Below are 22,550 nucleotides of genomic sequence, written 5' to 3'. Positions count from 1 at the left end.
GGAGAGTAGGTCTTTGTTTTATTAACTTGTCCACCTTCTTGTGTTCCGCTTTCTTGAGGGCAGGGTGTTGCCCACGTATCTCAGCGTCCCAGGGGTAGCGAGTACCCAGTCCAGTAAAAACTGTGAATACATCATTCAGCACCTCCCTTTCAGAGTCTGCTCTCTGAATTTTTAGTGTAGTGTACCTTATGTAGGCCAATTTCTGCATCTAGGCCAAAGAAAGTATCTATACTCAGTTCATGTTCCCTAAAAAAACCAAGTGACTAGACTGTCCTAGAATTTGAAAAATCGGTTTTTGGTATTTTGATTCACAATTCTGTAAGCACAGAAGAATTCACAATTATTCTGTAAACACATGGCTAAAAGAATAGGAATAATGAGTATTAAGATGTTAATTATAAACATTTTGTTAGGGAGAGGATTTGAAACTCTGGTTACAAAGGTTTAAGTTTTATGCAATACCAGACTTTGCCCCTCTAACAAAACTTGCTGGATTTTCTATATATTAATTAAGTTAATATTATATCATTAATTGGTTTTAAAGCACTTTTTTAAAAATAGGCCTCGTTTCTCCTGTCCTTTCATACTGGGAGAAATATATAATAGATAGAAACCAACCTGGATTGCTCTGGTCTGAACACAGATCATGTAGGACTTTAATCATTGAACAAACGAACCTTTAATAGTGGTTATACCACAGAGACGTGCTGATCCAACACCAAGGTCGTAAACCCTATTGTCGATATGAACTCTAAAATAGGATTGCGCTGTTATCCCTAGGATAACTTGTTCCGTTGATCAATTTTTTGGATCAATAAGTGATAGTATATTTTGACTAGTAAGTCTAGACTTTAATCATTCAGAGGCTTTTTTGTTCTCCGAGGTCACCCCAACCAAAATTGTTAACCCATGTGAAAATTTTATTATCCTTTGGTGGTTTAGTTAGGTTTCTGGGGTTAATTAATTAAAGCTCCATAGGGTCTTCTCGTCTTATCTTATTATTCCCACCTCTTTACAAGAAGGTCAGTCTCACTGACTGAAAGTAAGAATTCCCTGGCCGTCCAGTGGTTAGGACTCTGTATACAGTCTCACTGCCGAGGACCTGGGTTCAATCCCTGGCTTGGGGTTCAGTCCCTGGTCAGGGAACTAGCATCCCACATGCTGGGCAGTGCAGACCTTCCCCCCGCAAAAGTAAGAGACAGTAAAACCCTCATGTGCCCATTCATACAAGTCCTTATTTAGAGAACAAATGATTATGCTACCTCTGCACAGTCAGGATACAGTGGCTGTTTAACAGTTGTCACTGGGCAGGCAGTCCCTCTAATACTAGTTATGCTAGAGGTGATGTTTTTGGTAAACAGGTGGAGTTTATGTTTGCCAAGTTCCTTTTCCTTTTTTTAGTCTTCCCTTGGGTGCATGCCTGTGTTGGGTTAACAGCATACTTAATAATTTAATGTTGAGTTGTGTTTATTGGCTGTTAACTAGCAGTATAATATCAGTTACTGATGTAAGCTTATGCAAGGAGAAATAGTTCTTGTTACTCATACTAATATAATTGCTTCTCTTGGTTAATAGATGAGTCCAGTCCAGCTAGGAGATGATTTGCTTATTGTTGGTATTAAGATAAAGTCATTGCTGAGCTTGAATGCTTTCTTAGTTGGTGGCTGCTTTTAAGCCAATATGGTGTTGTTTATTTTTACTCTCTAGATAAGGTTGTATCCATTTCTAAAAAGGTATACTTTTTTTAAAAAATATAAATTTACTTATTTATTTATTTTTGGCTGCATCGCCTCTTCGTTGCTGCACGCGGGGTTTCTCTAGTTGCGGCGAGCAGGCCTACTCTTCGTTGCGGTGTGCGGGCTTCTCATTGCGGTGGCTTCTCTTGCTGCAGAGCACGGGCTCCAGGAGCGTGGGCCTCAGTAGTTGCAGCACGCGGGCTCAGTAGTTGTGACTCGTGGGCTCTAGAGTGCAGGCTCAGTAGTTGTGGTGCATGGGCTTAGTTGCTCCACGGCATGTGGGATCCTCCCAGACCAGGGCTCGAACCTTACTCCCTTGCACTGGCAGGCGGATTCTTAACCACTGCGTCACCAGGGAAGTCCCAAATGGTGTACCTTTTTAAATTAACATTTAAAAATACATTAAAGTTTATAATATTTTTTGCTAATTTTTAAAGTTGAACTAAGATTCTTTTCTTGGACAACCAGCTGTCACCAGGCTCGTTAGGTTTGTCACCTCTGCTTATAAACCTTCACACTGCTTTGCTACATAGATGAGTTTGTTCTACAAACTGTTCGTAAGTAGCTCATCTGGTTTCGGGATATTTAGCATAAGTTCTTTTTGTTAAATGTTTACTAGTTAAATCATTATGCAAAAGGTAAAAGGGGTAAACTTTGCTTTTTATTACTTGTAATGCTTCTTTCATCATTCCCTTATGGTGCTTTCTCTATAGCGCCAAAAGTGGGTTTTTTTCGTTTGTTTGTTTGTTGCGGTACGCGGGCCTCTCACTGTTGTGGCCTCTCCCGTTGCGGAGCACAGGCTCCGGACGCGCAGGCTCAGCGGCCATGGCTCACGGGCCCAGCCGCTCCGCAGTATGTGGGATCTTCCTGGACTGGGGCGCGAACCCGTGTTCCCTGCATCGGCAGGTGGACTCTCAACCGCTGCGGCACCAGGGAAGCCCCAAAGGTGGTTTTAAATTTCTATCTCCTGTACTTTAAATGTTGAGTGAATGATTTATTTAATTTGCTTGTGTTAGTAAAATTTGTGGAGGTTTCAGCTAGATTTGTTCAAAGTATTCATAGATTAGGAAATTCCCTAGGTGTAAACGAGGTGCTTTTATTTAAGCTATGCTTTGATTGATCCAAGCACACTTTCCAGTATGCTTACCTTGTTACGACTTGTCTCCTCTCATAGAGTTGGTGTTTGTTAACAGGTTATAGAAAGTTGTTATAATACCTGAGGAGGGTGACGGACAGTGTGCGCATGCTTCATGGCCTTGTTCAAGTAAGCACTCTATTCTTAAGTTACTACTAAATCCTCCTTTGGTTTTTAGTTTTCATAGAAACTTTCGTGTGTGAGGAATATATTCTTGAAATAGAATATATTCTTCCCATCCCATAGGTTACCCCTTGCCCTAGAGTTTTTATGTGTAATATTTATGCTTACTTTTATTCCTTCTTAGGGTTTGCTGAAGATGGCGGTATATAGACTGAATTAGCAAGGGTTGGTGAGGTTCATCGGGGTTTATCGATTATAGAACAGGCTCCTCTTGAGGGGTGTGAAGCGTCGCCAAGTCCTTTAAGTTTTAAGCTGCTGCTAGTAAATACTCTGGTGAATAATTTTGTTATTGTAATTATTTGGGTTTAGGGCTAAGCATAGTGGGGTATCTAATCCCAGTGTTGGTCTTAGCTGTCATGTAATTGGGAAATACTAAAGTCACTTTTGTAATTTATTTTTATTTTAGTTGTGGCTTTTTACGGCTCAGTTAGAATTTAACTTTATTTTTTATTACTCTTTAACATGCTTTACCCAGGTTTCCTATTAATTTGGGTCAATCGTATGACTGAGGTGGCTGGCACGAAACTTACCAACCCTAGGTAGTATAACTTAGTGAAACTTTCGTTTATGGCTTAATTTTTATCACTGCTGTTTCCCGTCGGGGTGTGGTTAATCATGGCATTTTGAGCTACTACTGTTACTGTGCTTGATACCTGCGCCTTTTAATCTTAATGATTTAGAGGGTATTCTCACTGGGGTGCACACACTTGCATGTGTAATCTTATTACAAACTAATAGAAAGGTTATAGAGTTAATAAACTCATCTAGGCATTTTCAGTGCGTTGCTTAAGGTTTTAAGCTCCATTAGCAGGTTGTGTTTATATAGTAAAGTAACGTATATATAGTTTTGTGTGATTTATGTTAGATTTAGTGTTAAAATTTTAATAAAAATGGCCAGTAGATCTAGGGAGATGTCTGTCTGTATAAGTGGTATATACCTAAGTAATTCATTGGTATAATTAGGGTTTATTTTCTAGGTCTGTCTTACTTTGAGCACTGAAATGTTCATGCTTTGTTGGATAGATTAATTAAAATTTATGTATGTATTTATATGTTTTTGTGTTGTATGGGGGATTTGGCATGGACTTATAGGCCAGTAGAGCATAGGATTTAAGTGGGACGTGAGGGGGGTTTGAAGGATAGGGATAATAAAAATGTACTCTATGATGTTCTAATAAGAAAAATGTACTACAGGATATAAAGGAAAATTCTGTTCTGAATTAGTCACAACTATAGACTTTTTTTAAATGCCCTTTAAAAGATTTTTTTAAATAATGAAAATTAATCCTTAATGAAGTCCTGCCAAACAGAAGTCCTAGAGGGCCTTCTTTTGATGAATAAATTAAGGATTTTTAATTCACTAATTTAATGGTTTCCTTGCCACTTCCGAAGGAAGGAATTGGTATCTAACGCAACCTTATGTAACCTGTAGTGCTCAGCAAGTGGCTTGAACACATCTGACATTCGGGAAGTAGCTACTAAATAGATGCTTGTAAGGGGTTTGAGAACCATTTGCTCTCTTGAGTAAATATTTCTTCCATATTTTTCATTTTATGAGGTAATTGCCACTTTTTTTTTAGCCACTGCAGAGTTCAGTTTTAGTCCAACCCATGAAAGAGTGATTATAAATTCCAGATAAGTGGGATCCAACTTCACACAGTTTTACTCAACTTCAAAATGTGGCACTATGGGACTTCCCTGGCAGACCAGTGGTTAAGACTCCACGCTTCCAACACAGGGGACATGGGTTTCATCCCTAGTCGGGGAGCTAGGATCCCACGTGCTGCATGGGGCAGCCAAAAAATATATATTTAATAAAATAAAATGAGGCACTGTAAATTGAGAGCCTTGAAAATATGTTTACCTTTCACCCAGTAATTTCTCTTTTAGAAATAGTAAATAATAATGGATTATATAAAGATTCAGATAAAAGAATATTCATTACTGGGAAGCACCCTAAATGGTCAAGTATACCTTTAGTGGAATAACATTTAGCCTTTAAAAATGGCCTTGTAGATAATGATTTAGTGACTTGGAAAGATAATAATATATTAAGATTCTTTTAAAAATAAGGCTCAAGTTGACCTGCCAGAGGTTGGCAGATTGAGCGATGGATTAAGAGAAAGAGGTTTCTCACTGTCAGAAAAGAGAGTTACAAATGTGAAAAGAGGGAAGGTTAGAATGAACTCTGCAGTATTGGACTGGAATTGGCGATATTGTGAATTTATGGCTTTCAGTATGCATAAACATAAAACCAAATATAAATGTAAATGTATATGTATTATACAGAATGTATCTTTCCCTGAGTGTCTGGGAGCATCAACCTTCCAGTAGCAATAAGCACACCACTTCCTAAGTCTTAAAAGACCTCTCCATTAAAAAGAACCTCCACAAAGAAGAAGTAGGGCTTCTTGGAGAAATGGCTGATTTCAGGGCTAGAGCAGGGAAGTACACAATATGCCTGGAACATCTTGTACCAGAAAGTAAGGCAGTGCTCAAAGAACAGTATGGACATGTCACTAGGACATGGAAGCTAGCTTTCAGGGATTCCCATTGGCTAAATATGGGACAATTTCATGGTCAGAATAATTAATGGCAGTAATAGAAATAGATAGTAATAGGAAACAGTAGAAATCCATGAATCCACACTGATATAAATGAATGAAGAAAAATCTCTTCTTTATAATAGAATGTCAACTAACAAGTGTAGAAGAAATAATGGATTTAGAAAATCACCATTTGGTAGCTATCATAGTAATAATAAATTCAGTTAAGAAACATCAAGAAATGCTAAAACTAGTGGAAGAGATTTAGTTGGAAAATGGGATATATATATCATCTCGGAGTATCTCCATGCAAAATATTTACTACTTACAAAGGAAAAACAAGTAATTTTATAGGGAAAAACCTGCCATACATTACCAGTGACAAAAGTTAACGTCACCAGTAGTGGAGAAATCAAATAGTATGCCATCTTATAAAACGCAGTGAGAGAGCACAACATTCCTTTGTGATATTCCTGCCAAAGATTCATAAACTGAATCTAATCATGAGGAGACATCAGACAAAACCAAATAGAGGGACAGTTGACAAAACAACTAACCTGTAATCTTCACATATGTCAAGGTCATAAAAGTCAAGTTAGGACTGAGGAACTGTCCCACAATGAAGGATATTAAAAAGACTTGACAGTTAAGAGCAGTGTCTATTTCTGGATTAGGTCCTTTTGTATAAAGAACATTTATTCATACAGTTGCTAAAACTTGAATAGGATCTTTGGATGGTGGGTTTAGGGAGTTCTTTGTATTGCACTTTCAAAATTTTTTAAGTTTGAAATCATTTCAAGCTAAAAAATCAGGATATAATACAATATGTAAGCTATAATATCGCATTTTTTAGAAGCTGTATATCATAATATACATGACACAAAGAGAGAGGTCAAAGAATATATATCAAAACATTGTAATCTCTGAGTAATGGGACTATTTATTTATATTTTTATCTGTTTTTTATCTGTATTTTATAATTGTTAAAAATGAATATAATCGTTGCAATGCAAAAAATTATTATTTTATTTATTTATTTTTATTTATTTATTTTTTTTGCGGTACACGGGCCTGTCACTGCTGTGGCCTCTCCCGTTGCGGAGCACAGGCTCCGGACGCGCAGGCTCAGCGGCCATGGCTCACGGGCCTAGCCGCTCTGCGGCATGTGGGATCTTCCCGGACCGGGGCACGAACCCGTGTCCCCTGCATCGGCAGGCGGACTCTCAACCACTGCGCCACCAGGGAAGCCCAATTTTTGTTTTTTAATGTGTATTTGTGCACTTTGGTAATTTCCAGCCTTAAACTGGTAAGATTATATTATAAAGCATAATTGCTTCGTTTATGATTCAATTAGCTTCCACAGTATCTAGTTTTGTACTTCCAAGTCACTGCAAGATTACATTTTACTTCTGAAATGTGGGAAATAGTCATATTTGGGAAATGCTGTTTATCTTTTCTCTTTAATACATTACCTGTTGCTCATTGATCATATTCCTGAAAAATAGTCTACTATAATTGAATCACTTCCATTCTAATTTCTACAATAGAACTTTTAAAATAGATTAGTCTTAGGGCTTCTTACTAAAAGAATTTGAGCTTCACGTTGAATTGCATTCATTGAAATGAAATGTGTTCAACATTGTTATCATTTGCAAAGGCAAAGCCCTTAGTAGCATGGGCCTGAGGTCACAGAAGAAGAGCCTTGCAAGTATCTAAAAAATGAGATTCTTCATCAGATTTTGAATAAATTTGCAGTTATGGTCATTGTGCGCTTAACGTATAGAACACAACACTGAAAATGTACACTAAATTCACCTTTTTGCATGAAAGCTTGAAAGAAACATCTCCTGGGTCAGTTTAGGTGAAAAGAAAATAAATAGTGGGGCTTTGCAAACCCTGGACGTACACACGTATCTCCAATTAACTGAAACAAAATTCGCAGCATGCTTTGAGTGGAGAGGACATTCTTTAATCATGTCATTGTATTTTGGCAGGTAATTTTAACTACATAAATCAGAAATTTTAACAGCAGAATCAAATCAGAGACATACATTTCTCTATATCAATTTTAACACCCTCTCTCTGGGCAGGTGTCTACAGCACACTCTACCTTACTTACCAGATCTGTAAAACAGAATCAATATTACCTTGTGCAGTGGGAGAACCAGCTGAACTTGGCTTGTAAAAATTAAGGTCTATAATATACATAATCTCATTACCTGCTAACACCTCTACTACACTGTAGCTATTCCTCAAGCCAAAGTCTCAATCAGAGAAAGATGGTAGGTGAATGAAACTGGTCTTACAAATACCCAGGACAATAACAAATTAAGATAGTTAATGTAAAGATTATGTTTAAAAATAGGATTATTTTAGCTGCAAGCGTAGAAAACCTAACTGAAAGTGGCTTAAATGAAAGATCAGTTACCATTTCACATAAAACGTGTCTAAAGGTAAGGCTGCAGGGAGGCTACAGGGACATCCCTCAACAGTGACATCCATGACTCAGGCTCTTTCCGTCTTAATGCTCAGTTCTCTTCCATGTGTTGTCTGTCGTCCTCACGCTCATTCCCTCGTTGTAGCAAGGTGGCTGCTGCTACTCCAGACATCAAGTTAGTAACCATGTTCAAAGGCAGAAAGGGTAATGTTTCTCTTTTGATCAGGGAGGAAAACTTCACAGAACTTCACCAGCAGACCTCCCCTCAGGTCCATTGGCCAAGACTTCCTGGGTCCCATGCCAATGCCCTAGCTGCAAGAAAGCTGGGAAACTACCTTTCTGACATTTAAGCCTCTGAAATGAGAATCAGCTCTGCCAGCAAGAAATAGGGGAAGTTGGAAGGGCCGTTGGGTAGGCAGCCAATAGTGTCTACTATACTATGTGTCTTCTGGTCAGAGTTTTGCTTTTTCTTTTCTTTACTTTAAAAAAAACTTTTTAGAAAGCTTCAAGTAAGCTTTAAGTACACCTGTCAGATGTATTCATATGCTTTTGAATATGGTGCATTTATGAGCCCTTGTTTCTCTTTAACTTTGCACGTATGAGGTGGATGTTTGTTAGTGGTCTCCTGTGTTTTCATTGGGCTCAACATACATAGCCACGTTCCAGCACCTCTGTGCTGATAACATCCTAAATTTACACCTGGGGCCCTATCCTTTCATGATAAAAATTAGCATTTGTATAACGCTTTGTAATTGGAGAAACTTCCTATTCATATATCTTTCAAACCTTACTATCCATATAAAGGCTGTGTCCATTTTTTTAAAATGAGCCAGGACAATAGGAAAGCTCTAGACCTGGCACTCCAGATCTGGACTAGGTGAAAGCCAGAGACTGGACACTTAAGTTTCAGCCTCTGGAAACATTGTCAACAAACAGCTGGGCTCCAGCCAGTGGCCTAGTGCTCAGAACAGAGCTCCGGTCTCATGCGAGGAAGGCCAACGACAAGATGACACTTTAGTCTGAAGGGAAACATCTCTAATAGGAGGTTAGCAGTTGAGGATCTGGGAATCAGGACCAAGGTAGAAATCTACAAATAAGACCTAAGACTCAGGAGTATACAGAAAAATCCAGCAAGTTCTCAATACATTTTGATGAAGGAATGAATAAATGAGATAGCAGACTTGTAGCAGAGGTGATTTAATACTGCTTAAATAGTCACATCCATTATTAGTATTTACTTTAAATTACATAGGTATGTATATGTGTGTAAATATATAGGTATATATTGGGTTGGCCAAAAGGTTCATTCTGTTTTTTCCGTAAGGTGGCTCTAGTAGCGCTTAGTTGTCTTTAACTTCATTTGAAACAATTTTGTTAGATTGTACTGTGACAGCTGTCACATCAGCATGCATTAAAAAAAAAACTTATCAAAATTGGTGAATTTTTGTGTAGCCATTTTAATATTGAAGATGGAAGAAAAAAGCAACATTTTTGGCATATTATGCTTTATTATTTCAAGAAAAGTAAAAATGCAACTGAAACACAAAAAAGATTTGTGCAGTGTATGGAGAAGGTGTTGTGACTGATCGAATGTGTCAAAAGTGGTTTGTGGGCTTCCCTGGTAGCGCAGTGGTTGAGAGTCCGCCTGCCGATGCAGGGGACACGGGTTCGAGCTCCGGTCCGGGAAGATCCCACATGCCGCGGAGTGGCTGGGCCCGTGAGCCATGGCCGCTGAGCCTGCGCGTCCACAGTCTGCTTCGCAACGGGAGAGGCCACAACAGTGAGAGGCGTGCGTACTGCAAAAAAAAAAAAAAAAGTGGTTTGTGCAGTTTTGTGCTGGAGATTTCTCACTGGATGATGCTCCATGGTCGTCAGGTAGACCTGTTGAAGTTGATAGCGATCAAATCAAGACATTAATTGAGAACAGTCAACGTATTCCACGCGGGAGATAGCAGACATACTCAAAATATCCAAATCAAGCATTGAAAATCATTTGCAGCAGCTTGGTTATGTTCATCGCTTTGATGTTTGGTTTCCACATAAGTTAAGCGGGAAAAAAAACCTTCTTGACCGTATTTCCACATGTGATCCTCTACTGAAATGTAACAAAAACGTTCCGGTTTTAAAACAACGGATGCTGTACCCTAATGTGGAATGGAAGAGATCGTGGGGCAAGTGAAATGAACCACCACCAACGACACCAAAGGCTGGTCTTCATCCAAAGAAGGTGATGTGTATATGGTGGGATTGGAAGGGAGTCCTCTGTTACGAGCTCCTTCCAGAAAACCAAACAATTAATTCTGACAAGTACGGCTCCCAATTAGACCAACTGAAAGCAGCACTCGATGAAAAGCGTCTGGAATTAGTCAGCAGAAAACTCATAATCTTCCATCAGGATAATGCAAGACTGCATGTTTCTTTGATGGCCAGGCAAAAACTGTTACAGCTTGGCTGGGAAGTTCTGATTCATCCGCTGTATTCACCAGACATTGCACCTTCGGATTTCCATTTATTTCGGTCTTTACAAAATTCTCTTAATGGAAAAAAATTCAATTCCCTGGAAGACTGTAAAAGACGCCTGGAACAGTTCTTTGCTCAAAAAGTTAAAAAGTTTTGGGAAGATGGAATTATGAAGTTGCCTGAAAAATGGCAGAAGGTAGTGGAACAAAATGGTGAATACGTTGTTCAGTAAAGTTCTTGGTGAAAATGAAAAATATGTCTTTTATTTTTACTTAAAAACCCAAAGGAAATTTTTGGCTAACCCAATACATATACATTTACGTGTGTGCGTGTCTATGTGTGTGTGTGTGTGTGTGTGTGTGTGTGTGTGTGTGTGTGTGTGTGTGTGTGTAGTATAGGTGTGGGGGGTGTATATATTCCATAGCTTCATCCACTTCCTTCCTTCCAATTTTTTGTTAAAACTACCCGATCATAACCTCCTTGAGGACAGTATCCATGTCTTTACTCCTTTGTATCCTACAAAGCACTTACCACACACATTGTACATATACATACTCAGTTATTATTTATTGTTGAGGAAAAATCTTATCAGCCAGTAAAAGAGCAATGTGGAGATATGGAAAAAACACGTTTGAATTCTGGCTCCAGTGTTTAATAACTATGTGTCCTTGAGTGAGTCACTTCTCTGAGCCCTGCTGTGTGTGAAATGGTGATGTGGTTGGAAACAGCCTATGGGTGTGTATACTCTTTGCCCCAGTTACTCCGGTTCTAAGAATGTATCCTACAGGTTGTCATCTCAGAAAAAGAGGTAGACTGTAAACAAAGAAATGCATTTATTTGGGGTCTTAGAATTGCAATGTGGAAGCACAGATTCTGACAGCAACCAGAATAATGAAATGTCCTGTCTGGGGAGCAAAAAATAGGGGTCTTAAAAGGAAAATAGAGAAGTACTTTTAGTTTACATAAGTTGTTTGCCAAGAACTATGATTGGATGGCATATATATATATATATATATTTTTTTTTTTTTTCCTGTAAGAATTTATTGGCTTGTCAAGGATGTTTCAGTAAAGGCACATTTCTATGCAGTTCTCAGGGATTACTTTCTCAGCAAATAGCTTCCTTTTTTTTTTTTAAGTCAGCAGAGTCAGGTCAGCAGAGTTCCCAGTTTAACAAGATGGAGTTCTAAGGTACAAAATGAAGTTACTGCTGACAACTCTTTCCAGAAGGTAAACTTGCATTATTAAGAAATAGTATATTTACAGGTTTATTCATTGTAGCATTGTTTGTAATCACAGAAGATTTTAAGTAACCTAAATGCCCATCAATAAAGAACTGATTGGGACTTCCCTAGTGGGGCAGTGGTTAAGAATCCGCTTGCCAATGCAGGGGACATGGGTTCGATCCCTGGTCCAGGAAGATCCCACATGCCACGGAGCAACTAAGCCCATGTGCCACAACTACTGAAGCCCACACACCTAGAGCCCGTGCTCCGCAACAAGAGAAGCCACTGCAGTGAGAAGTCTGCACACCACAACAAAGAGTAGCCCACACTCAACACAACTACAGAAAGCCCGTGTGCAGCAACAAAGACCCAATGCAACCAAAAATAAAATAAATAAATAATTTTTAAAAAATAAAAATAAAGAACTGATTGAATAAATTATAGCATATGCATATAATGACATCATAAAAAAAGATTGGGGAAGCTCTTTTTGTATTGATATGGAACAGTCTCTAAGATATATCATTAAATGCACATTTGTGTGTATAGCATACTACCATTTATCTTTTAAAGGGTAGGGAAAGAATGTATTCATTTACATATATATGCATAAGTTAGCTCTAAAGAAACAGATAACATTACATACCCATGAAGTGAAATATCACAGGAAACTGCTAACATTAGTTGCCTGTGGGAAAGGTAGCTGAGAGGCTGAGGGACAAAGGTGGCAGGGGAGAGTTTTCACATTATACTCTCTTGGACTTTAAAATTTTTTAAACTTGTAAATATATTTTCTATTTAAAAAGAGATAATATAATTTAAACTTAAGACATTAAAAATAAAGAAATAATGTTGTAAAATACCTAGCATGTGGCTGACATTTAGATATCAGCCTCTGATAGGCAAGTTATCTATCACTGCTGTGAGTAGTGATGTAAGTCTACTTGCTTTTCTCTCCAAACATTAACCTTGTTCCCTCTGGTGGTGATACCAGTGAGTTGCACTAAGCGGGAGAATAAAAGTTGGAACATCAAATTCATGAGTAAATGAGAAATGGATTGGATACCTACCTTCATTTTCCCTAACCACTCCAGTCCATGCATTTTCAAGGTAGCTCTCAACTTAGGGAGTCTGGCACCTGACAGCCTCCCCAAGGTACATGAAGAGTTAAGAATATACGTGATGTGCTCGCTTCGGCAGCACATATACTAAAATTGGAACAATTTTAGAACCTTTAGAGAAGGTTAGTATGGCCCCTGCACAAGGATGACATGCAAATTCCTGAAGCATTCCGTATTTTAAAAAGAAGAATATATGTGATCACAGTGGCCAGCACATGTAGCTCGGTTTACACAGACCTGTGGATGCATCTTATAAAACTTTGGGATGTTACCAAACTCAGGTCCGGCTGTTCACTGCTCGAAAACCAATACTCAAGAGGCAGGTGTTGGTCGAAAGGAAAATTTGCTTTATTTTTGAGGCTGGCAACTGGGAGAGAATGTGGACTCATGTCCAAAGACCAACTTCCCACTGCCGGCCAGTGGGCAAGAGCTTTTAAAGGAGAGTTTCAGGGGTGTATAGATGGAGAGAGGTGGCTACATGTAGAACAGCATAGTCTGCTCTGATGATCGTCTTGAAATTAGTCATGCGGTGGTTTGATCAACATCATGTTTGATTGTTTTAACTACCGTTAATCTTCAGTTCAGGGTCGGTTTGTTCCCATTTCCTTGAGGCCAGTTCTTGGAATTATGGTAGCTTATGTCATGGCTACAGTTTGGTCATCATGTAGTTAATGTCTTCCACCTGGTGGGGGTTTCAGTATCTACAAAACAGCTCAGAGAATATGGCTCAGAACATTATCTATAGCCCTCGACAAGGAGCTAAAAGTCTTTGACTTTGCTTAATGACTATACTATTATTATTTTGTCCTGTTTGACTGCTTTTTATTTGTTTCTGCATTTTCTCATTTCTCTGATTAAATTTATTTTTGACTAAAGTTTTTCTACAGACAAAAGGCAGGCAGAGGACATGGAGGGTGTCTGTCTTGGGAAGGCCCCATAGGGTCCTGCTCCATTTCAGGGACAGTATATTTGTAAATAGATAACCTAGAAATGTGTCCAAATATTGTCCAATAATTGAGGCAACTCAACTGCTATTATTCACCCACACGCATGATTTTTTTTAAGTATAAATGGCATAAAGTTTTTACTCTTGAAATTAGCAAGTAATTTTGTTTTACATCTTTATTGGAGTATAATTGCTTTACAATGGTGTGTTAGTTTCTGCTTTATAACAAAGTGAATCAGTTATACATATATATATGTTCCCATATCTCTTCCCTCTTACATCTCCCTTCCTCCCACCCTCCCTATCCCACCCCTCCAGGCGGTCACAAAGCACCGAGGTGATCTCCCTGTGCTATGCAGTTGCTTCCCACTAGCTATCTACCTTACGTTTGGTAGTGTATATATGTCCATGCCTCTCTCTCGCTTTGTCACAGCTCACCCTTCCCCCTCCCCATATCCTCAAGTCCGTTCTCTGGTAGGTCTGTGTCTTTAATCCTGTCTTACCCCTAGGTTCTTCATGACATTTTTTTTCTTAAATTCCATATATATGTGTTAGCATACGATATTTGTCTTTCTCTTTCTGACTTACTTCACTCTGTATGACAGACTCTAGGTCTATCCACCTCATTACAAGTAGCTCAATTTCATTTCTTTTTATGGCTGAGTAATATTCCATTGTATATATGTGCCACATCTTCTTTATCCATTCATCTGATGCTGGGCACTTAGGTTGTTTCCATCTCCGGGCTATTGTAAATAGAGCTGCAGTGAACATTTTGGTACATGACTCTTTTTGTATTATGGTTTTCTCAGGGTATATGCCCAGTAGTGGGATTGCTGGATCATATGGTAGTTCTATTTTTAGTTTTTTAAGGAACCTCCATACTGTTCTCCATAGTGGCTGAACCAATTCACATTCCCACCAGCAGTGCAAGAGTGTTCCCTGTTCTCCACACCCTCTCCAGCATTTATTGTTTGTAGATTTTTTGATGATGGCCATTCTGACTGGTGTGAGATGATATCTCATTGTAGTTTTGATTTGCATTTCTCTAATGATTAATGATGTTGAGCATTCTTTCATGTGTTTGTTGGCAGTCTGTCTGTCTTCTTTGGAGAAATGTCTATTTAGGTCTTCTGCCCATTTTTGGATTGGGTTGTTTGTTTTTTATTGATATTGAGCTGCATGAGCTGCTTGTAAATTTTGGAGATTAATCCTTTGTCAGTTGCTTCATTTGCAAATATTTTCTCCCATTCTGAGGGTTGTCTTTTGGTCTTGTTTATGGTTTCCTTTGCTATGCAAAAGCTTTGAACTTTCATTAGGTCCAATTTGTTTATTTTTGTTTTTATTTCCATTTCTCTAGAAGGTGGGTCAGAAAGGATCTTGCTGTGATTTATGTCATAGAGTGTTCTGCCTATGTTTTCCTCTAAGAGTTTTATGGTGTCTGGCCTTCCATTTAGGTCTTTAATCCATTTTGAGCTTATTTTTGTGTATGGTGTTAGGGAGTGATCTAATCTCATACTTTTACATGTACCTGTCCAGTTTTCCCAGCACCACTTATTGAAGAGGCTGTCCTTTCTCCACTGTACATTCCTGCCTCCTTTATCAAAGATAAGGTGACCATGTGTGCGTGGGTTCATCTCTAGGCTTTCTATCCTGTTCCATTGATCTATCTTTCTGTTTTTGTGCCAGTACCATACTGTCTTGATTACTGTAGCTTTGTAGTATAGTCTGACATCAGGGAGCCTGATTCCTCCAGCTCCATTTTTCGTTCTCAAGATTGCTTTGGCTATTCGGGGTCTTTTGTGTTTCCATACAAATTGTGAAGTTTTTTTGTTCTAGTTCTGTGAAAAATGCCAGTGGTAGTTTGATAGGGATTGCACTGAATCTGTAGATTGCTTTGGGTAGTAGAGTCATTTTCACGATGTTGATTCTTCCAATCCAAGAACATGGTATATCTCTCAATCTATTTATATCATCTTTAATTTCTTTCATCACTGTCTTATAATTTTCTGCATACAGGTCTTTTGTCTCCTTAGGTATGTTTATTCCTAGATATTTTATTCTTTTTGTTGTAGTGGTAAATGGGAGTGTTTTCTTGATTTCACTTTCAGATTTTTCATCATTAGTATATAGGAATGCCAGAGATTTCTGTGCATTAATTTTGTATCCTGCTACTTTACCAAATTCATTGATTAGCTCTAGTAGTTTTCTGGTAGCATCTTTAGGATTCTCTATGTATAGTATCATGTCATCTGCAAACAGTGACAATTTTACTTCTTCTTTTCCCATTTGGATTCCTTTTATTTCCTTTTCTTCTCTGATTGCTGTGGGGAAAACTTCCAAAACTGTGTTGAGTAAGAGTGGTGAGAGTGGGCAACCTTGTCTTGTTCCTGATCTTAGTGGAAATGCTTTCAGTTTTTCACCATTGAGGACGATGTTGGCTGTGGGTTTGTCATATATGGCCTTTATTATGTTGAGGACAGTTCCCTCTGTGCCTCCTTTCTGGAGGGTTTTTATCATAAATGGGTGTTGAATTTTGTCAAAAGCTTTTTCTGCATCTATTGAGATGATCATATGGTTTTTATCCTTCAGTTTGTTAATATGGTGTAACACGTTGATTGATTTGCATATATTGAAGAATCCTTGCATTCCTGGGATAAACCCCACTTGATCATGGTGTATGATCCTTTTACTGTGCTGTTGGATTCTGTTTGCTAGTATTTTGTTGAGTATTTTTGCATCTATGTTCATCAGTGATATTGGCCTGTAGTTTCTTTCTTTGTGACATCCTTGTCTGGTTTTAGTATCAAGGTGATGGTGGCCTCTTAGAATGAGTTTGGGAGTGTTCCTCCCTCTGCTATATTTTGGAAGAGTTTGAGAAGGATAGGTGTTAGCTCTTCTCTAAATGTTTGAAAGAATTCTCCTGTGAAGCCATCTGGTCCTGGACTTTTGTTTGTTAGAAGATTTTTAATCACAGTTTCAATTTCAGTGCTTGTGATTGGTCTGTTCATATTTTCTATCTCTTCCTGATTCAGTCTTGGCCGGTTGTGCATTTCTAAGAATTTGTCCATTTCTTCCAGGTTGTCCATTTTATTGGCATAGAGTTGCTTGTAGTACTCTCTCATGATCTTTTGTATTTCTGCAGTGTCAGTTGTTACTTCTCTTTTTTCATTTCTAATTCTATTCATTTGAGTCTTCTCCCTTTTTTTCTTGATGAGTCTGGCTAACGGTTTATCAATTTTGTTTATCTTCTCAAAGAACCAGCTTTTAGTTTTATTGATCTCTGCTATCGTTTCCTTCATTTCTTTTTCATTTATTTCTGATCTGATTTTCATGATTTCTTTCCTTCTGCTAACTTTGGGGTTTTTTTGTTCTTCTTTCTCTAATTACTTTAGGTGCAAGGTTAGGTTGTTTATTCGAGATGTTTCCTATTTGTTAAGGTATGATTGTATTGCTATAAACTTCCCTGTTAGAACTACTTTTGCTGCATCCCATAGGTTTTGGGTTGTCGTGTCTCCATTGTCATTTGTTTCTAGGTATTTTTTTATTTCCTCTTGTATTCTTCAGTGATCACTTCGTTATTAAGTAGTGTATTGTTTAGCCTCCATGTGTTTGTATTTTTTACAGATCTTTTCCTGTAATTGATATCTAGTCTCATAGCGTTGTGGTCGGGAAAGATACTTGATACAATTTCAGTTTTCTTAAATTTACCAAGGCTTGATTTGTGACCCAAGATATGATCTATCCTGCAGAATGTTCCATGAGCACCAGAGAAAAATGTGTATTCTGTTGTTTTGGATGGACTTGGATGAACAAGTCCATCTTGTTTAATGTATCATTTAAAGCTTGTGTTTCCTTATTTATTTTCATTTTGGAAGTTCTGTCTATTGGTGCGAGTGGGGTGTTGAAGTCCCTTACTACTATTGTGTTACTGTCGATTTCCCCTTTTATGGCTGTTAGTATTTGGCTTATGTATTGAGGTGCTCTTACATTGGGTGCATAAATATTTACAATTGTTACATCTTCTTCTTGGATCGATCCCTTGATCATTATGTAGTGTCCTTCTTTGTCTCTTCTAATAGTCTTTATTTTAAAGCCTATTTTTCCTGATATGAGAATTGCTACTCCAGCTTTCTTTTGGTTTCCATTTGCATGTAATATCTTTTTCCATACCCTTACTTTCAGTCTGTATGTGTCTCTAGGTCTGAAGTGGGTCTCTTGTAGACAGCATATATATGGGTCTTGTTTTTGTATCCATTCAGCCAATCTGTGTCTTTTGGTGGGAGCATTTAGTCCATTTACATTTAAGGTAATTATCGATATGTATGTTCCTGTTCCCATTTTCTTAATTGTTTTGGGTTCGTTAGTGTAGGTCCTTTCCTTCTCTTGTGTTTCTTGCCTAGAGAAGTTCCTGTAGCATTTGTTGTAAAGCTGGTTTGGTGGTGCTGAACTCTCTCAGCTTTTGCTTCTCTGTAAAGTTTTTAATTTCTCCATCAAATCTGAATGAGATCCTTGCTGGGTAGAGTAATCTGTTGCAGGTTTTTCTCCTTCATCACTTTAAATATGTCCTGCCAGTCCCTTCTGGCTTGCAGAGTTTCTGCTGAAAGATCAGCTGTTAACCTTATGGGGATTCCCTTGTGTGTTATTTGTTGTTTTTCCCTTGCTGCTTTTAATATGTTTTCTTTGTATTTAATTTTTGACAGTGTGATGAATATGTCTTGGCGTAATTCTCCTTGGATTTATCCTGTATGGGACTCTCTGTGCTTCCTGGACTTGATTAACTATTTCCTTTCCCATATTAGGGAAGTTTTCAACTATAAACTCTTCAAATATTTTCTCAGTCCCTTTCTTTTTCTCTTCTTCTTCTGGAACCCCTATGATTCGAATGTTGGTGCATTTAATGTTGTCCCAAAGGTCTCTGAGAGTGTCCTCAGTTCTTTTCATTCTTTTTTCTTTATTCTGCTCTGCAGTAGTTATTTTCACTATTTTATCTTCCAGGTCACTTATCCGTTCTTCTGTCTCAGTTATTCTGCTATTGATACCATATAGAGTATTTTTAATTTCATTTATTGTGGTGTTCATCGTTGTTTGTTTCATCGTTAGTTCTTCTAGGTCCTTGTTAAATGTTTCTTGCATTTTGTCTATTTCCAAGATTTTGAATCATCTTTACTATCATTCTGAATTCTTTTTCAGGTAGACTGCCTATTTCCTCTTCATTTGTTAGGTCTGGTGGGTTTTTATCTTGCTCCTTCATCTGCTGTGTGTTTTTCTGTCTTCTCATTTTGCTTATCTTACTGTGTTTGGGGTCTCCTTTTTGCAGGCTGCAGGTTCGTAGTTCCCGTTGTTTTTGGTATCTGTCCCCAGTGGCTAAAGTTGGTTCAGTGGGTTGTGTAGGCTTCCTTGTGGAGGGGACTAGTGCCTGTGTTCTGGTGGATGAGGCTGGATCTTGTCTTTCTGGTGGGCAGGTCCACGTCTGGTCGTGTGTTTTGGGGTGCCTGTGGACTTATTATGATTTTAGGCAGCCTCTCTGCTAATGGGTGGGGTTGTGTTCCTGTCTTGCTAGTTGTTTGGCATAGGGTGTCCAGCACTGTAGCTTGCTGGTCATTGAGTGAAGTTGGGTGCTGGTGTTGAGATGGAGATCTCTGGGAGATTTTCGCCGTTTGATATTACGTGGAGCTGGGAGGTCTCTTGTGGACCAGTGTCCTGAAGTTGGCTCTCCCACCTCAGAGGCACAGCAATGACTCCTGGTTGCAGCATCAAGAGCCTGTCATCCACACGGCTCAGAATAAAAGGGAGAAAAAGTAGTAAGTAAGTAAGTAAGTAAGTAAGTAAATAAGTAAGAAAGAAAGAAAGAAAAAGGAGGGAGGGAGGGAGGGAGGAAGGAGGGAAGGAAGGAAGCAAAGAAAGAAAGAAAAAGTAAAATAAAAAAAGTAAGATAAAATAAAATAGTTATTAAAATAAAAAATAATTATTAAGAAAAAAAATTTTTTTAAGAAAAACAACAACAAAAGAAAAATGGACGGATAGAACCCTAGGACAAATGGTGGAAGCAAAGCTATACAGACAAAATCTCACACAGAAGCATACACATACACACTCACAAAAAGAGGAAAAGGGGAAAAAATCATAAATCTTGCTCTCAAAGTCCATCTCCTCAATTTGGGATGATTCGTTGTCTATTCATGTATTCCACAGATGCAGGGTACATCAAGTTGATTGTGGAGCTTTAATCCGCTGCTTCTGAGGCTGCTGGGAGAGATTTCCATTTCTCTTCTTTGTTCTCATAGTTCCCGGGGCTTAGCTTTGGATTTGGCCCCGCCTCTGCGTGTAGGTCGCTGGAGGGTGTCTGTACTTCGCTCAGACAGGACGGGGTTAAAGGAGCAGCTGCTTCGGGGACTCTGGCTCACTCAGGCAGCGGGTAGGGAGGAGTACGGAGTGCAGGGCGGGCCTGGGGCGGCAGAGGCCGCCGTGACGTTGCACCAGCCTGAGGCACGCCGTGGGTTCTCCCGGGGTAGTTGTCCCTGGATCCCGGGACCCTGGCAGTGGCGGGCTGCACAGGCTCCCCGGAAGAGGGGTGTGGAGAGTGACCTGTGCTCGCACACAGGCTTCTTGGTGGTGGCGGCAGCAGCCTTAGCGTCTCATGCCCATCTCTGGGGTCCAGGCTTTTAGCCGTGGCTGGCGCCTGTCTCTGGAGCTCCTTTAAGCAGCGCTCTTAATCTCCTCTCCTTGAGCACCAGGAAACAGAGGGAAGAAAAAGTCTCTTGCCTCTTTGGCAGGTCCAGACTTTTCCCCAGACTCCCTCCCGGCTAGCCGTGGCGCACTAGCCCCTTCAGCCTGTGTTCACGCCGCCAACTCCAGTGCTCTCCCTGCGCTCCGACCAAAGCCCGAGCCACAGCTCCCAGCCCCGCCCGCCCCGGTGGGTGAGCAGACAAGCCTCTCGGACTGGTGAGTGCTGGTTGGCACCGATCCTCTGTGCGGAAATCTCTCCGCTTTGCTCTCCGCACCCCTGTTGCTGTGCTCTCCTCCGCGGCTCCGAAGCTTCCCCCCCCCGCCACCCGCAGTCTCTGCCCGCGAAGGGGCTTCTAATGTGTGGAAACCTTTCCTCCTTCACAGCTCCGTCCCACTGGTGCAGGTCCCGTCCCTATCCTTTTGTCTCTGTTTATTCTTTTTTCTTTTGCCCTACCCAGGTACGTGGGAAGTTTCTTGCCTTTTTGGAGGTCAGAGATCTTCTGCCAGCGTTCAGTAGGTGTTCTGTAGGAGTTGTTCCATGTGTAGATGTATTTCTGGTGTATCTGTGGGGAGGAAGGTGATCTCCGCGTCTTACTCTTCCGCCATCTTCCCTACGATATCCACAAGCATGATTTTTAATGAAGATGACTAATTCTTATAACTTCCACAATTCAAGGTGTCAGAGACGGATGTACTATTCTGTGTTAGTTGATATTTGTGTTGCTGAAGGAATGATACTCCATCTACATCAGAGTTTTTTCTACTGTGGACCCCAGTGAAACCTCAGGAACATTAAATCCCATTAGCACTACTACCCACACTGGAGGGAGAATTGATTTAATTGGGAGTCAGTACACATTTTATACTTCTTTGGGAGCAAAATCTCAGGACTTGGGTATGATTAACAGCAAATGCTCTGTATGGTACTATGAGGAATAATTAAGCTATAAATTTCATCTTTGTTTGCAAAATGAGAAACGCCTTTAAAAAAAATATGATCCACTCTTTTCCCTCCAACTTTATCTGTCTAGGTAAATATAATTAGGTAATGGATGATGATTTGTTAGCATTTTATTTCTTGTGTTTGCAAGGGCATTAACACTGATCATAAAGCTCACAACAAATATGGTCGGTTTCTGATTTTCAGAAGCAAGAACGTGACTTTTGAGAATCAGATGGGCCAGAAGCAGGCGTCCTTGCAAATTAAGTCTTCCTGTATTCTGAACAGGATCTGAGAGACTTTTGTCTTAGCTGATTTGCATGCACTAATTGCTAATTCTGAGTAAATGTGGAGTGATCACCTACACAATTACATTCATAAATTAATATTTTTACTTCACAGTTATTTACACACAGAAAGAAACAGTACAAATAATTTTAAGGCTGTGTCTACAATTACATAATGAACTGGTTAATTAAGGTAATGAGCTAGTTAATGACAAGCCTAGAAAATTTTCATGCAATATCCATATAAGGGAGGAAGAAATGTCTTTGCCTGAATAATTCTCATAATGCCTCAACATTTGACTTCACTATCTACACACAGAGACATACCCTAAATGATACTTTGGTAATGAATCTAAATTATCTTTTGATTTCTCATTGGTGGTATGGATGCCAAGGCTAACTGCCAGGGTAACAGGATTAAACCTGAGGTATCACAGAGAAAGAAGATAGCCCCACTCCCAAAAATCAGACTGGACACAGGCTGTTTCAGGCAAGTAGGTGGCAGTGAATATACAGAAACAGAAGCTAAGCTGGGTCTAGGGTAAATTAGCCATTAACTGTCAATACCAAAGAGCTCCTTTATCAGGGTGACCCATCCCAATTTTAGAGGGGCTGATCCTTTTGGGATCTCTGATCCTTTGGTCCAATAGATGTCTGACCTTTATGTTGGAGGCAAAATTTCCTCTGACTCTTGGCTTCACATCTGGAGGGGCCTGCAACAAACCCTAATCATCTGGGTTTGGACAACCACCTCACTTATTTGGGAAAAGATCTAATTTTTTCCCTATTTCAGTGAAGACCATTGCA

The 22,550-nt window shown here is 39.3% G+C and overlaps 1 protein-coding gene and 1 pseudogene across 1 annotated transcript in view; both read left to right on the top strand.

The window, feature by feature from the left end:
• Positions 1–22,550, top strand: part of BNIP2 (BCL2 interacting protein 2) — a 228,493-nt gene that overhangs the window by 157,034 nt on the left and 48,909 nt on the right. The gene's annotated exons all lie outside the window — the stretch shown is intronic.
• On the top strand, positions 12,905–13,021 carry LOC137207277 (U6 spliceosomal RNA; annotated as a pseudogene).

This window comes from Pseudorca crassidens, chromosome 1, assembly GCF_039906515.1.
Source record: "Pseudorca crassidens isolate mPseCra1 chromosome 1, mPseCra1.hap1, whole genome shotgun sequence".
Lineage (NCBI taxonomy): Eukaryota > Metazoa > Chordata > Mammalia > Artiodactyla > Delphinidae > Pseudorca > Pseudorca crassidens.
Note: the sequence above shows the minus strand (reverse complement) of the source record. Positions and strands in the feature narration are given on the sequence as shown.